The sequence below is a fragment of the Balaenoptera acutorostrata genome, chromosome 2 (assembly GCF_949987535.1).
Source record: "Balaenoptera acutorostrata chromosome 2, mBalAcu1.1, whole genome shotgun sequence".
Classification (NCBI taxonomy): Eukaryota; Metazoa; Chordata; class Mammalia; order Artiodactyla; family Balaenopteridae; genus Balaenoptera; species Balaenoptera acutorostrata.
The window spans coordinates 113,643,451-113,661,324 of NC_080065.1; the positions used below are offsets into that span (position 1 = coordinate 113,643,451).

General features: G+C 36.9%; 1 protein-coding gene across 5 annotated transcripts in view; it reads left to right on the forward strand.

Annotated features, from left to right (window-relative positions):
- MEGF10 (multiple EGF like domains 10) overlaps positions 1–17,874 on the forward strand; it is a 157,503-nt gene that overhangs the window by 55,628 nt on the left and 84,001 nt on the right. The window lies entirely within an intron of this gene.

The window sequence follows — 17,874 nt, forward strand, 5'->3', positions numbered from 1 at the left end:
TCAGAACTGAGAAGCAATTTTTTATTGCACTGTGGTTCAAATATTGTTAGAGAAAACTAAAAGTAAGTGAAAAATTACACTTTGATCTAAGTGACCAACCACAAAACATTAACAAGACCAGGTGATGACAGAACTTGCATTTTTTAGGCTGGGATAGCACTTTTACAGGAAATCCAGTGGTAAACCTAGTACATCCCTCCAACCACACACACAGATGCTAAGAGGAGAGGGAGACTGACGCACAGATACAGGCAATGCTCCATGGGCACTGTTGTTTTCTTAAGCTACAGTAATATCCCAAGTTCCAGATGTAGTTTTTTTCTTGATGAATAATTCTTTTTTTTTTTTTTTTTTAAATTTTATTTATTTATGGGTGTGTTGGGTCTTCGTTTCTGTGAGAGGGCTTTCTCTAGTTGCGACGAGCGGGGGGCCACTCTTCATTGCGGTGTGCGGGCCTCTCACTGTCGCGGCCTCTCTTGTTGCGGAGCACAGGCTCCAGACGCACAGGCTCAGTAATTGTGGCTCACGGGCCCAGTTGCTCCGTGGCATGTGGGATCTTCCCAGACCAGGGCTCGAACCTGTGTCCCCTGCATTGGCAGGCAGATTCTCAACGACTGCGCCACCAGGGAAGCCCCAATGAATAATTCTTAAAAAGATTTAAAGGAAATCATCTAGAGCTCCAAGAGAACTATCATATAGAAAAGCAGTCTTCTTAGTTAGGTCACAGAAGGCAGCATGATCTGAAGGTGGACCTCCCTGGCCAGCTGGGCTCATTGGAGGGGCAAAAGCTGTATGGCAAGTCTAAAGATATGTCACCCAAACTGAGGTTTAAGCTTTAAAAACAACTGAGTTAATTTATTGAACTCAGCATGTAATCGAGGGACAGAAAAAGAAATGTGCTACCTCAAATGAAATCCATCTGTTGATCCAGGGAGGAGAATGGGTTTCCATAAACTTGGACCCTGGGTATTATCTGTAGCTGTGTGCCCCAAGTGTGAGCTACTGAGTACTCTTCTTGAAGAATTCACTGTTGCATTATCCAGTAAAATTGGGAAATGCCTTGTGCTGGATCCCCTTTCTCAAAAATTTATATTTGACATGTAAATTTTTATTGAAGACTTTGGGAATAATTGGAGTAAACCCATGTCTCAAACTTATTTGGCCATAAAATTCCCTACTCCTCCACCCCTCTTTTCTATTTCTTTTAAGAACATGATGGAACAAATAGTTTCCAGAGTCTACTTATTTGGGAAACTATGCTGTAAGGCATTTGGTTTGCCTTTATATAACCTTAGGCTGATAATTATAAATATTTAACTTTATCAGAGACTCTTTGGATCTTTATTTTCTTGTTTTTATCCATCTTTATGGAGATATTATTGACATATAACATTGTGTAAGTTTAAGGTATACAATGTGATGATTTGATAGACTTACATGTTGCAAAATGATTACCATAATAGGGTTAGTTAACACCTCCTTCATCTTACATAATTACCACTTCTTTTTCTGTGGTGAGAATATTTAAAATTTACTCTCTTAACAGCTTTCATGTATTGATATATAATACAATATTGTTATCTGTAGTCACCCTGCTGTACATTAGATCCCAAGAGCTTATTCATTGTACAACTGGAAGTTTGTGCCCTTGGATAAACATCTCCCCATTTCCCTCACCCCTGCCCCCTGACGCCCAGCCCTGGCAACCACCATTCTACTCTCTGTTTCTATTAGTTCAGCTTTTTCAGATTCCACATATAAGTGATATCATACAGTATTTGTCTTTCTCTGTCTGACTTATTTCACTTAGAATAATGCCTTCACAGCCATCCATGTTGTCACAAGTGGCAGGATTTCCTTCTTTTTTATGGATGAATAATAGTTCATTGAACATGTGTGTGTATGTGTATGTATGTGTGTGTGTGTGTGTATATATATATATATATATATATATATATATAATCTCACATTTTCTTTATCTACTCATCAGCCAAAGGACATTTGGATTATTTTCATATCTTGGCTATTATGAATGCTGCTGCAATAAACAGGGGAGTGCAAGTATCCCTTTGAGACACTGATTTTATTTCCTTTGGATATGTACCCAGAAATAGGATTGTGGAATCATGTGGTAGTTCAATTTTTGATCTTTTGAGGAGCCTCCATACTGTTTTCCATAGTGACTATATCAATTTTCATTCCCACTAACAGTGCACAAGGGTTCCCTTTTCTCTATATCCTCACCAACACTTGTTATCTCTTGTTTTTGATGATTGCCATTCTAACAGGTGTGAGATGAGGTGATATCTCATTGTGGTTTTGATTTGCATTTTCCTGATGATTGGTGATGACAAGCACCTTTTCATGTACCTGTTGGCGTGTGCTCCTTTTATATATTGTTGAATTCAGTTTGCTAGTATTTTGTTGAGGATTTTTGTATCTCTATTCATCAGAGATATTGGCCTGTAACTTTTTTTTTTTTTTTTTTGTAGTGTCTTTGTCTGGTTTTGCCATCAGTGTAATGATGGCCTCATAGAATGAGTTTGGGAGTTTTAGCATAGTTTGAGAAGGATGGGTATTAACTCTTCTATATATTTTTGGTAATGTTTTCATGTGAAACTGTCCAGTCCTGGACTTTTGTTTGTTGGAAGTTTTTTGGTTACTGAGTCAAATTAACTGCTGCTAATTGGTCTGCTCAGATTATCTACTTCTTGATTCAGTCTTGGAAGACTGTATATTTCTAGGAATGTTTCCATTTCTTCTAGGTTGTCCAATTAGTTGACATCTAACTATTTGTAGTATTCTTTTATGATTGTTTGCATTTCTGTGGTATCAGTTGTAATTTTTCCTTTTTCATTTTTTATTTTATTTATTTGGGTCCTCTCTCTCTTTTAATGAGGCTGACTAAAGGCTTATCAAATTTTTTAATCTTTTCAAAAAACCAGCTCTTGGCTTCATTGACTTTTTCTATTATTTTGGAGACTATTTTATTTATTTCTGCTCTGATCTTTATTATTTCCTTTCTTCCGCTAAATTTGGGCTTTGTTTGTTCTTCTTTTTCTAATTCCTTAGTTAGGTTATTTATTTGCGATTGTTCTTATTTCTTGAGGTAGACCTGTATTGCTATAAACTTCCCTCTTAGAATTGCTGTTGCTGTGTCCCATAGATTTTGGAAAGTTGTGTTTTTATTTTCATTAGTCTCAAGGTATTTTCTGATTTTTGTCTTTGATTTCTTCATTGATCCATTGTTTTTTTTAGTAGCATGTTGTATGGTATCCATGTATTTGTGTTTTTTCCCATTTTTCTTATTGTAATCGATTTCTAGTTTCATTTATGTTGTGGTTGGAAAAGGTGCTTGATATAATTTCTGTTCTAAATTTGTTGAGGCTTGTTTTGTGACCTAGCATGTGATCTATCCTGGAGAACGTTCCATGTGCCCTTGAGAGAATGTGTATTCTGCTCCTTTTGGGTGGAATGTCCTGTAGCTATCTATTAAGTCCAACTAGCCTAGTAAATCATTAAGGTCACTGTTTTCTTATTGATTTTCTGTCTGGATATTCTTTCCATTGATGTGAGTGGGGTGTTAAAGTCCCCTAGTCCTCCCAAGTTGATTTGTACATATAAGTGATATTATATAATATTTGTCTCTGTCTGACTTACTTCACTTAATATGATAATCTCTAGTTCCATCTATGTTGCTGCAAATGGCATTATTTCCTTCTTTTTTATGGCTGAGTAATATTCTATTGTATATATATTCCACATCTTCTTTATCCATTCATCTGTCAATGGACATTTAGGTTGCTTCCATGTCTTGGCTATTGTAAATAGTGCTGCTATGAACATTGGGTTGCATGTATCTTTTTGATTTAGAGTTTTCATCTTTTCTAGATATATGCCCAGGAGTGAGATTAGTAGATCATATGGTAACTCTATTTTTAGTTTTTTGAGGAACCTCCATACTATTTTCCATAGTGGCTGCACTGTTTCCCACTAACAGTATAGGAGGGTTCCCTTTTCTCCACACCCTCTCCAGCATTTATTATTTGTAGACTTTTTGATGATGGCCATTCTGACCAGTGTGAGATGATACCTCATTGTAGTTTTGGTTTGCATTTCTCTAATAATTTGCAATGTTGAGCATCTTTTCATTGCACACATCTTTTGTAGCCATTCATCTATTGGTGGGCATTTGGCTTGTTTTCATATCTTAGCTAATGTGAATAACGCTGCAATAAACATGGGAGTGTGTATATCTTGTTGACATCCTGTTCAAATCAGAATATTCTAAATTTGACTATATACTTACCTCTACCAGTGTGTTGTATATTTTCATATTTTTATGTTAATTAGCATCCTTTTATTTCAGCTTGAAGAACTCCTTTTAGCATTTCTTAAAGGCAGTTATGGTGGTGATGAAGTCCCTCAGCTTTTGTTTGTCTGGAAGAGTTTTTATTTCTCCTGCATTTTGAAGGGCAACTTCACTGGATAGAGTGTTCTTGCTTGGCAGTTGTTGTCTTTCAAAACTTTAAATACATCATTCCATTATCTCCAGGCCTCTAAGGTTTCTGCTGAGACATCTTTCCATAGTTTTATGAGGGCTCCCTTGTAAGTCACAAGCTTCTTTTCTCCTGCTGCTTTTAAGATTCTCTCTTTGTCTTCAACATTTGACAGCCTTATTATAATGTGTCTTAGAGAAGATATCTTTAAGTTAAATTTGTTTGGTGACTTATGAGGGTCATGTACTTAAATATCCAAATCTCTCCCACATTTGGGAAATTCTCAGCCATTATTTATTTAAATAAGCTTTCTGCCTCCTTTTCCCTCTCTTTTCTTTCATTACTTGCTGTTGACTTCCTTTATGGTACCCCAAAGTTTATATAGGCTTTCTTCACTCTTTTTTATTCTTTTTTTCTTTGTTCTCCTCTGACAGGATAATATTAAAATATCTGTCTTCCTCTTCACAGATTCTTTTTTCTGTTTGATAAATTCTTCTGTTGATGCTCTTTATTGCATTTTTCATTTCATTCATTATATTCTTCAGATCCAGAATTTGTTTGGTTATTTTTTATGATTTCTATCTCTTTGTTAAACTTCTTGTATTGTGTATTATATTACTGATCTTATTGAATTGTCCTTCTGCATTTTCTTGTAGCTTATTGAAATTCCTTTTTAAAAAAGCTATTTTGAATGCTTTATTGGGTAAATCACAGATCTCCATGTCTTTGATGTTGGTTACTGGAGGATTATTGTGCTCCTTTGGTGGTGTCATGTTTCCTTGATGTTTAATGTTCCTTGAATTCTTTCATTTCTGTTTTCACATTTTCAGTAGCAGTCACCTCCTCAGTCTTTACTGACTGACTTTGGCAGATAAAATATCTTCTGTCAGCTCTGCTAGGGATTCTGAGGCTTTTCCAGACCTTCTATTGATATGCCTGCTCCATGCTTCTTGCTCCCTCTTGTATGAGAATTCTCAAACTTGTATGCCTTCTCTACATCCTGCAATGCACTGGGCCAGTACTAACAGCCTGCCTTTTGCCTTCCCAAGGGCAGAGCTAAAACTTAAGTTGGTGGTCTCTCCCTGGTCTGCAGATTGGGACCAGCTTTCTTCATGTGTTCAGTAGCAATTTGCCAAAACTCATTCTCACCACTGTTGGGAGCATGCACAGAAAGCTGGACAAAAAGTAGGGGGTGGTGTTGGGTGAGGTACACTGAGCACTGGGAATGTCCACGGGCCAGTTGGGGGTATCCACAGGCTAGACATCCCCTCTGGCTCATGGGTGGGCCCATGGGTGTGACACAGGTAGTAGAATCCACATTCCTTTAATGCCCTCTGAGATTTCTATCTGTTTCTCTCCCAGACTCTTCCCTCCCCCCAGTCATGCAGCTCACGACTCCATACTGTGAATGTGGAGAGGGAGAAACAGGCCTCTTTGGCAAAGTCCTACACAGCTGGAGAAGCTGTCCACTCACTCACATGCACTAGCTTTCCCCCACATGAGAAATCACAGGCCGAGAAGGACTCTCGGCATGAGCTATGCTGCCTTGGTAGGAGGGGTAATGTGTATAAAGTCTAACTGTTCCTCTTACCTTCTCCAGTGTGTACAAACTTGTATTTTTTTGCTCCAGTGATGTGCTGGAGCGTCTCTGCTGGAAACTGTACTTCTACAAAGGCTCTCTCATCCATGGGTGATTGTCTAAGACATTGTTCTCCAGGCGCTTCTGGGCCATGGCCAAGATGGACTGGAGAAAGTTCACGGGCCACTCATTGTCCACAGCTGGGACTGAGATCCGTACGCCTATTACCTGAAGCACAGGTGGGTGAGGCTGCTTCTGGGTCCCTTAGTGTATGGTGCTGGATTCCATAGCTCCCACAAAGGCACTTTTATCTATGGGTGAGTGCTGAATTATTGTTCTCGAGGAGGGATACCATGATAGATATGTCAGGCATGTTGGCTGTGTCACTCTGTAATTTCTTCTAAGGACAGTGATGTCTGTTTTAACAACTGAAAAAAGGGAAATATTTAGTTGAGTCATGACAGAATATAGCAGGCACTTCCTTCCCTTCACCATTGCATAGATGATGTACCTGTTTACTATCTACATCAATTGGTACAGCATTGGCTGGGCCTCTCCTCCAAGTATTGAGCTATTAGTAACAGCTATTTCATGGCAAACAGGTGTTTACCAGAAGTGATGTTGTCAATGAGTCAATGCATGTGAAACAGATCTTGATATTAAATTCAAAATAGCTGTATAAATGATTGGCAGCAGTTACGGGGCTAAATACTAAAATTAAGAGAAAAGGACAGTTAAGTGTAAAATGTGATCTGTCAAAGAACTTAAAAACTTTTTATTCTGAACACTTTAGGACCTTCACTGATTTTTTATAAAGCAGGCCAATAGTCTTTGCTGGAGGTGGCAAACTAGAGGCTGGATGATTTGATACATAATCATATTTTGTTTGGTCTACATAGTATTTACATTTAAAGAACTTTTAACATAAAACCTAGGACTTTCATCTTCCACAGAAAAATCAGCGTATTGGTAACACTGGCTCGACATTCTTATGTGGCAATAGGCAGGAGATACTGAAGGGGAGCCTACCCTTTTATTTATTTTTAATTAAGGTGTAATTGACATATAATATTACATTAGTTTCAGGGGTACTGCATAATGATTCAGTATTTGTATATACTGTGAAATGGTCACCACAATAAGTCTAGTTAACGCTTGTCACCATACATAGTTACAAAATGTTTTTTTCTTGTGATGAGGACTTTTATGATCTATTCTCTTAGCAACGTTCAAATATGCAATACAGGATTGTTAACTATAGTCACCATCCTGTACATTACATTCCCATGACTTATTTATTTTATAACTGGAAGTTTGTACCTTTGACCCCCGGGAGCTGCCCTTTTTAGATGAGCCCAGGCTCTCTGAGTTTCCCAGACCTTACCTGACCTACTTACTCTTCTCATTGATCCCCCCTGGCTCCTGCAGGCATTTGAGTTTGTGTTCCCTGGTTTTTATGAGGCATTCTAGTAGCAAAGTTTCTGCTGCCAGCTTTCTCTTAGACGTTTGATCCTCCCCTATTTAAAGAAATTCTGCCACTTAATTTATACATTTGGTTTAAGCCTTTCATACTGAAATGCAAATGTCCCTGACGAAGGAAATAACCCCTTAGCTGTTATAACTAGCTGTTGATTCTTGGGTATGAGGACTCTGTTTATTCTCAAGCTAGCGTAGACAGGGAAGGAGAGCGGAAAGAACATTAGGGCACCAGAGTCCAAAAGGAAATGTCCAGGGACCACCAGCTAGGAGGGAGGAGGGGCGGGTATACTGAATGGGAAAATGGTAACTATGACCGTCACTGCGCTCTTCACTTTCCCTAGGACTGTCCTTTATTATTAACATGTGATTCAGATGTACTGGATAGCTGGAAGCAAAGTGTCTGGAAGCAAGTATCAGCAAGATGAAATAGGGCAGATGAGGAAATGCCATGGGGTGCAAAACGTGCTGTGGGAAAGAATATTTGTCAAAGAATTCCATGGCTCCGTAGAGAGTTGGTCGGGCCAAGAGGAATGCCAGTCAAAAACCAGAAGAGCCTGGTATGGCACTTCCTGTAGAATTGCCATGCTTTCCTAGTAGACATAAACATGACAGGACCGGGAGGGAAATAATTTGTCACAAATGAAGGTACCTTCCTTCTGGTTTCTTCTCTAAACTGTCTGCTGATGATTTTGAAATCCTCAAATTGAATCAGTTTGCAGTCGTATTAATAGACCAGTTGTAGGCTGAGTTGTTAGGAATTTGTGCTTAGGAAAATTAGAGTTTATTCCAGCACTCCTTAACTTTTTGAAACTGTGGTCCATTAGGATCATGTTACTAATGTTACTTAAATCTGATTTAACTTAGAGACACAATGTGGGAGTTGTGGCCAGAATAGATAATGCCTGTGTATGTGTGGAATTAAGCTGAAAACTCTTTCCATTTTTAAATAAATGAATAGGATTACGTGCTCCACAGTTGGTATTACAATCCCTTGTGTGGAATCCATTACAATAGTCAATTTCAACACGACCATTTTTTCTGCATTGTGAGTTTGTAGTATTAGCATTTCCCCAAGTAAATGTCTTGGGAGGCTCTAAAGCCAATATCTTCATAAACATTTGGAGAGCCCACCCACCAATGACCAGACTCTTACTGAAATTGCAAAGTGTGTTCAGTGTTTTAGTGTTAGCTCAGATTTTTTTTAATATGTCTTATTTGTATAGAGAGAGGTCTCTGACCCTTTGTGGAAGTTCTCACATTCTACCTTTCTTTTTTTAAAATAGCTTTACTGAGGTAAAATTGACATAAAATATACTGTACAGGTTTAAGTGTACAATTTGATAGGTACTGACATATGTCTACAACCATGAAATCATCATGTCAATCATGATAGTGAACTTGTTCATCACATACAGATATTTGCTCACATCCCTTTGTAATTCCTCCCAGCCATTCCTACCTGCATCTCTCACCCCCTGGTAACCACTGATCTGCTTTCAGTAACTTCAGGTTAGTTTGCATTTGCTAGAGCTTTATACAAATGGAATCACAGTGTGTTCTCTTTTATGTCTGGTCTCTTTCACTCAGCATAATCACTTTTAGATTCATCCATATTGTCATGTGTATCATTGATTTGTTCCTTTTTATGGCTGAGTAGTATTCTGTTGTATAGATATACCATAAATTATTCTTTCATCTGTTTATGGACACTTGTATTATTTCCAGATTTTGGCAACTACAAATAAAGCTGCACTGAGAACTTGTGTACAAGTCTTTGTATGGACTTATGCTTTTATTTCTTTTGGGTAATACCTAGGAGTGGGATAGCTGAATCATTTGGTACTTGTACATAGTGTTTGGAGATGCTTTATTTGTAATAGCCCAAAACTGGAAGTAATCCAAATGTCCATAAACAATTTAAGAAACTGACAAAATTTTCCAGAGTAGTTGTCCACTAGCAATGTATGAGAGTTCCAATTCCTCTAATCCTTGCCAATACTTGGTACAGTCAGTCTTTAATTTCAATCATTTGAATAGATATGTAATATTATCTTATTGCAGTTTTAATTCATACTGTTCTAGTGACTAATGATATTGAGCATCTTTTCATGAGCTTATGTGCCATTAATACATCTTCTCTGGTGAAGTGTGCAAATCTTTTGCCTATTTATTTATTTGTAATTGAGCTGTTTATCTTCTTATTTAGTATTTTTGTATATTCTGAATACAAGTTCTTTATCAGCTAATTTTTTTTATAAATACTTCTTCCATTCTGTGACTTATCTTTTCATTCTCTTAATGGTATTTTTTGAAGAACAGAAGTTTTTAATTTTGATGGATAAATTTATTAATTTGTTCTTTTGCAAGTTGTATTTTTTGGTGGCATATCTAAGAAATCTTTGCCCAGCTCAAGGTCATAAAGATTTTCTCCTATGTTTTTTTCTAGAGGTTGTATACTTTTAGGTTTTATGTTTAGGTTTATGATTCATTTTGAGTTAATATTTGTATATGGTGAAAAATTATGTATCTATATTTATTTATTTGCCTATGGATATCCAAATTTTCCAGCATTGTTGAAAAGACTGTTCTTTCTTCACTGAATTGCCTTTGTGCCTCTATCAAAGTATAATTGTCCATACATGTTTGGATTTATTTCTGGACTCTATTCCATTCCATTGATCTATTTGTCTATATTTACATCAATATCACACTGTCCTGATTACTGTAGTTTTTAAGTCTTTAAATCAAGTAGTATTAGCCTTTATCTTTTTCAAAGTTATTTTGGCTATTGTAGGTACTTTGTATTTACATATGAATTTTAAAATCTGGTTGTCAATTTCTACCAAAGAAGCTGCTGGGATTTGGACTGATGTTGCACTGAATCTGTCGATCTATTTGGGAGAAAATTGATCTTAACAATAATGAGTCATCTGATTCATAAATAATGTCTCTCTCTCTATTTAGAGAGAATATCCCATATATTCTGCTGTTGTTGGGTGGAGTGTTCTGTAAATGTCAAATGGGTCACTTTCGTTGATAGTTTTGTTTAATTCTTTAATTTCTCTCAGCAATGTTGCTAGTTCTTAGTGTATAGGTCTTTCACATCTGTAGTCAGATTTATCCCTAAGTTTTTCATATTTTTGGTGTTATTATAAATGGCTTTTAAAATTTCAATTGCTGATTGTTTCTTGCCAGTATATAGAGGTATAATTAAGTTTTTTATATTGGTTTTTATCTGCAAACTTGTTAAACTCTCATTATTTTAGTAGCTTTTTTTGTAGATTTCCATCAGACTTTCTATACATACATACATATATTTCAATAATCTATAAATAAAGGCAATTTTACTTCTTCCTACCCAATCTGGATGTCTTTTACTTCTTTTTTCTTGCATTATTACCTTGCTAGAACCTTCAGTACAATGCTGACTAGAAATTATAAGAGTAGACATCCTTGTCTTTTTCCTAATCTAAGGGGTCAAGAGAATTTTTTTCAGGAATGGATGTTGGATTTTTCCAAGTGCTTTTTGGACATTTTTTGAGATAATTATTTTCTGCTATTATATATATATATTTTTCAATTTGGGAACTGACTCACCAGAAAGATCTTCCAAAGGGGCAGTGTATGTTAGGAATCATGTTTGGCTGTGATAAGTAGATATCTGAAAAATAGAAACATATATAGAGGAATTTTTAATTTTTATGTAATGAAAAGTCTGGAAGTGAGTGGTTTATGGCATTTATTCATCCATGCAAGAAATTCAGAGCAAAGTGTTTCATGATTCCCTGGGCCCTTCCCTCAGATCTGCAGATTCAGCCTTTTTGTCTACACACTTGGCATCAGGAAGAAGAAAGAGATGGGGGATTGCTCTTACTATTAATCTCTCCCCCTATACTGTTTCCACATGGACACATCAATCCAGAAAGCGGGATGGAAATGTGGTTTATTGCTGGTCACACCATTGTCCCTGGTGAAAGTGGCATTCTGTTAATAAAGGTGGAAGGAAGACTAGACATTATGTATACAATTAGAGATGTCTGCCAAAGACACTGCTGGTAATCACTTTTTGTACTTGTCCTTCACAGCCATGAAAGCTCCATCAAGAATGGAAGGAAAGGAATTTTAGATGTGGATTTTTAAAAATACATTTACCAAGTGCAACTTTCTAGACTTCCAGTGTTTTCTCACTCTCCATGACTGATCAGCAATCTATGCACATCACATATATGGACCACTGGTGGCTGTGGGGTGAGAGCCCCTGACCCTATGCAGTGGGTTATGTAACCTTGGGGATGGGATGAAAAGAGGATGGAGTATGAGGCAGCTGCTTTTGGCACCTCTTTCCTGCAGCTTTATTACAAAGGTGTCTACTTCCTCAGCTCAGATGTTCTCTCTTTCCTGAGACCCTCCTTGATCTCACTCTAGTTGGAATCAATTGCTCTCTTTCCTCAGCTGCCACAGTATTTTTATGATGACTTTTTGAGATGTAATTCACATACCATACAATTCAGCTATTTAATGTGTATAATTCAGTGGGGTTTTTAAAGCATATTTACAGAGTTGTACAATCAGCACACAATCAACTTTAGAGTATTTTTATTTCCTCAATAAAACCCTGTATCCATTAGCCATCACCCGACATTCACCCTCAGTCCCTCCCAGCCCTAGACAACCACTAATACACTTTCTGTCTCTGTAGTTTTGCCTATTTAGACTTTTCATATAAATGGAATTGTTGACTATGGTTCAGAGTATTTGTTCATAATTCTGTATTACATCTGCATTCTGCTCTGCAGTTAGGTTTTGTGGAGCCTGTATTTGACCTCCTCTGCAGACTAAGAGTTCCCGGTCTGCCATCTTTGTATCCATAGTAGTGCCTAGTAATGTGCCTGCTACCTCAGTAAATATTAAATTGAAGGAAAAGGGAATTCTCTTCCTTTTTATAAACAAACACAATAAGGTAGGCTACAATGTAATGTCTGCAAATATGAAAACAAAATGATTCCTGTCTGTAGTGAATACTGTAGTAGCAATTAGATTTTTGTAAAGACTTTGCATGTAATTGGCCTCAAACAAAAGTATGTAGTGGGTAAAGTTTATCTTAGGAGTCAACTCTCTGCTTTCTTTCTCTTCCTCCTTTGAATCTTCTAACTCCCGACTCGCAGTTGTCCAGTACATCTGCCCTAATATCTGACCCAGCACAGCTACTACCATCCTTTTCCCTCCTGCCTCCCCACTGCCATCAAAACTCATCAGAAGTTTTGGTCCACTGGGATTCAGGCACCTGGGTTCACTCCTACTTCTGCCTCTAATGCCAGCTGCAAATATTGGGAAAATCATTTCATTTTCCCAATCCCCATTTTCTTGCCTGAAAAATGCGGAAATGACATTCAGTAAAGGCACCTTTAACTCTAAAAATCTATGTTCCTCTGTAGCAACTCCGAATAAAATATGAGCAAAAATAAGATTTGTCACTTTTGCTCTTTATTCATGACATCAAGATAAAAGACTTCTGGGGAAAGATGGATTAGGTGGAAGGTGTGTGTTTCTAATCGACAGTTATTTTCAAGAGATACTTTGATCATGGAAACATTTTTCAAATTAACTTAAATGCATTGATTATAATATATCCTCTAGGACACAGTAGGTACTGTGTTTAGAGATACAATTGGTTTAAAGGAGTCTTTAGTCTGCCCACTCTTACTTTCACCTTTCTGCCATACTCTAGGTGTAAATCCAAAGGGAAATGTATATGGCAGAAGAGAAAACTATTGAGTATAGTTAGTAGCTCTCAGTATTAAAGGCAAATATTTACAAGTGAAAGGAATGAGATCCATGTCACTGGTAATGGGATTTAGGAGCTAAGGCTGAAATAGGAGCCTAATTAGAGAAGATTCCAGGGTCATCGGGTCAGTCCTCACCTGTCCATCAGGCAGACAGGCTGTCCACAGCTTTCAATTCATAGATGTGGCATGTTCTTCTCATCAGTGTCTCTTGCCGCCCAGTTCTTGAGGGAGAAGATACCTTGGCTGCTCCTTGCAACTTGATGTGTCTGCAGCGATGTACCAAGTATGGGTCCACATATTCAGCTTACATCTGGTCTCTATAAAAGATTACTGAAAACTCAGAATGTGATATTAATGATTTTCTTAAAGAGAGATGTGAAAAAGAATCATATTGGATAGATTGTCTTTGCTAGCATTTTCCTGGTTTTAATTGCCCTTTTAAAAATAAGAATAGGATAGGGAATAAAATGACAGTTTCCATGGATGAGAAAGCCATATTTAGGATAGTTCTTTTGTGCTTGTCCTTGAAATCTAAGCTATTGAACATTTGCTACAGGAGACCTCTGTTCCCTTTCTCGTTTCCAGCTGACTTTGGAATTTTCTATATGACAAATTCATGTCTTTAACCCACCTTGGGTTCTCACGTGGAGTTTGTTAGTCATAAAACTCAGCACCCAGAGTAGGTGGCATTTGAGGCTAAAAGAGGAAAGATGAAGCTAGGGTAGGGATCTAGCTCAGTCAGTTTCCTAGAGGCAGGCTCTGTGTTTGTCACCACATATGCCATGGTTAGTGTTACTGCAACTTGGAGAGTTGGGACATCAGAGAACACAGAGTTTTCTAGCTCGCTCTCTTCTCCTCTGCTGTCTCTCTTTGCTCCCACTGGTCTTGTGGGTGCTTGGTGAGAGCTGCTGCTAAATGTGGAGAGTCCCAAGCTGTGGGATAGGGCATGGAACACAGATGGCACTTGTGTGACAGTCTAATGTCATGTGGAGATTCTGCACCATGGCAGGAGAATTTCATGTTCTTTCCTTTGAGAATCTGTACCAATAATATTTTCCATTACTTAGATCATTATTTGACTTTAGGCTTCAATGCTTCAAGTTGATTCCTTTGACTCTGGCTTTAATTAAGAAAAAACATCATTAGGAAAGCAGATTGCCCCTTCCAATTCCTAATTAACTTACAGACTAATTTGTTTTCTGCTAACTATCTATTTACGTTTTGCTTCAGACTTTAGCCAAATGTTATTATTTCAAGATTTTCATAGAAATAATCTAGATTTTAAAATTACCATGATAGGATTTTTTTCCATCTATTACAGTTGACTGGACTTCTTGGTGTTTATTTCATAAAACACAAAGTTCATATCATCAGGAATCAAACATGAGAGTATTCGTATGATTATTCAGCAATCTCAAAGCATTTTGAAGCAGATCTCCTTTGATTTTTACATATAGAAATTCACTTAATATCCTTTTTTGTAATCAACAAAACAAGAGTAACAAAAAACAATCAATTGGTATCCAAGCATAAGCAATTCTGATTCCTAATCTTCTGGGACCCAGGTTTAGCTTATCATGCATTTCTTTACCCATTTTAGTAAAGGCCATCTTGATATTGGAGGAAAGGTTCTAGACCTGTTTGCTCTGTCTTACCTTTCTTTCTGGTTGATTCAGGTGGGTACAGTGGAAATCTTTTGGGGTTACTCAGGGGCTAAGAGCCAACACAACTACAACTAAAACCACAGTTTAATCTGCATTCTGTATGGTGACTGTGCATATCAAGGAAGTAGTTTAGGGGAGAGAAAGATGTGTAGTAAAAGAAGGTGAAAAGGAAGATAAGGAGTGAGAAAATGAAAGGAGACAGAAAAAAGGGGAGGAGCAAATTGAGACCTTCCCATGGAACACCCCCCAAAACCTTCCTCTCCTGGCCACCCGCTCTTTGTAGATAGGAAACCCCAGGTTGCTGTCATCCAATCCAGTGTCCTGGGAACCCAGAGATTTTCCAAGTTTCAAATAGTGGAACTGATTTTTCTGTCAAATGAAATTATGTGTAGATGCCTAAGATATAAAGACAAAGTAGTGTTTTATTAATATAGATATACCTTATAAGTTAACATTTGTAACATTTTCTTAGTGTAAAATTAATGGGTGAGACCAACAAGAGTATTTTAAATAAACAGAAAAATTTGAAATTTGAGGATATGAATGATACTTCTTTTCATCAACCATCATATCCAATTTCTGTGTTTTCTTTTAGGTGCACACTATCAGAAAACTCTGGTTTCATATTAAAGAGATCTAGTATCTGATTTTTAAAACTTCTCAAAATATACAAACAGAATTTTAAATAGTTTTAGTATCTTGATGCAGGATAAATTGGGAATTTGATGTCTGAAGGCTGATCACTAACAGTATGTTGCAAGCATAGATGCCATCAGTACAAAAGACAAGTTAGACCAAGCACGGTCAAATTTACGTATTTACAATGGGTGCCAGCACTCTCTGTAAGATGGGGGTGTCCTGGCTACCATAAAACAGTGTGATACAGGGTCCAGAACATGCCCTACACAATTAGAACTGGGCCTTCTGTGGCATTTAGTTGAACCTTGCATACTCTAGTTATGGTATTTTGCTGGCTTATACATGTATAGCTAAATTTTAAGAAATAACAGTACAGAGCTATGGCCTTTTGAATGAATGACCCATCTGCAATATCAAACATGCATAGAAATGGCTGGAGGCACTGAACCCTGAGATTAGCACATGTCGACTTAACCTGGCAGCAGAAGTCAACATGTTGTAGGGCAGTGTGTTCATATGTTACAGGCAGATTTTGCTTCTCATTATAATTAAATACGTAATTGTATCAAGTATTATGAGGTTGCTAAGCATCTCCTTGGAACTCTAGTGTCAAAATCTCTAGCTCATCTGGCCTGATACCCCTCACCAAATTGCCTGGATGCTAAAGAATTATTCTAGTAATAGGACATAAACGTGTATTTCCTGAAATTTTGGTCACTTCATTTTGTTGCAGTGTCCTCATCAGGTGACCTACCTGATAGTTTATTTCTTATAACAAATTTATATCTTTCATTAGAATATTCCCAGCTAATTCTCAGAATAAAGTCCTGACACCTTAGTTTGGTTTTCAAAGTGTCTCTCTCTTTCCAAAGCTATTGCTCAGAACACTGCACCCAAACAGATCTTCTCATTTCCATTTGTTTTTCTTTCTACTGCTTGCTTCTGCTTTCTCTTCATCTAAAATGCCTTTCATTTATATCTCTTCATGCCTAAATCTTTTTGATAAAAACCTTAGAAGTGATTATCACTTTTTGGTCCAGCAAAATATATTATATATGTATATCCTATACTATATATACATATATATACACAACATATATAAACATATATACACAACATACATAAATATATATATACAACATATATAAATATATATGCACAATATAGACTTACACACAGTATATAAATCACACAAAAGAATATTTAATGACATAGAAAGATTTTTTTCTCATTATACTAAGTGGGAAGGCAAATTGAAAAATATTATGATTCTCTTTTTTTTTTTTCCTTAAGAGAGAGGTTTATTTTGCTTATTGGTATTTTATGTTTGGACAGTAGACCTGTTTTACTTTTGTAATAAGATATGAATTAATAAAACTTATCTCTAAAGCATAGGATACCTTATCCCATCCTTAAATGAAATTCTGGAACATCTGAAATCCAAACTCTTCCAAGCTGTTCTCACAATTACTCATATATCCAGGTACTTTAAAGAAGATTTAACCAACCTGAGTGGCACTAATGTTGAGGATAATGCTGATGTTCAACACAGCATATTTTGGATCTCTTTCTATCCGCCCACTGAGCTTTCCTTTGGAAATCATCAGACTACTCATCCACTCATGTTTGCAATGATACCCCTTATTTTCATGGGTTGGGTCACACCAGTGATATTCACTAACAAAAGAGGAATTGAGATTTACTATTTCCTAAAGACCTGGGTGACATTTTTTGAATATTCTCCTCAACAGACAAAGGGCATCTAAGTCTGCTGTGTCACGGTTGTGAATAACATGTGCACAAAGAAATTTGACTATTGTTTCTAGTGAAGGTATTATGTAAAGGGAATACCTTTCAGACTACTCTTGTCGCCCTGGAGTCCTGAGATCTTGCTTTGTGGTTTGTTTGTGCATCCATATACGCTCCTCCTGAAACAAAGAGGATATATTTGGTAGTCACTGATAATTTTTTTAAAAAGTGGATTAGGCAATTTTCCTTGAAACTTCTTTGCTAATTTAGCATGAAGTAGAATTATATAGTAGAAATGAAGGAATTTATTTGGAGGTATCAAAATAAGAAGGGGAATTGTTTGGTTACACAGAGGACTGTAAGAGGGCTGAGGAATGGATTGAAGAAAATTATCAAGCATGCATGTTGTTTTTAAGTGATACTTGAGACTGAGATGTGAAACAGCTGTGTTGTTGGGGTTTTTTTCTTGTGCCAACTTT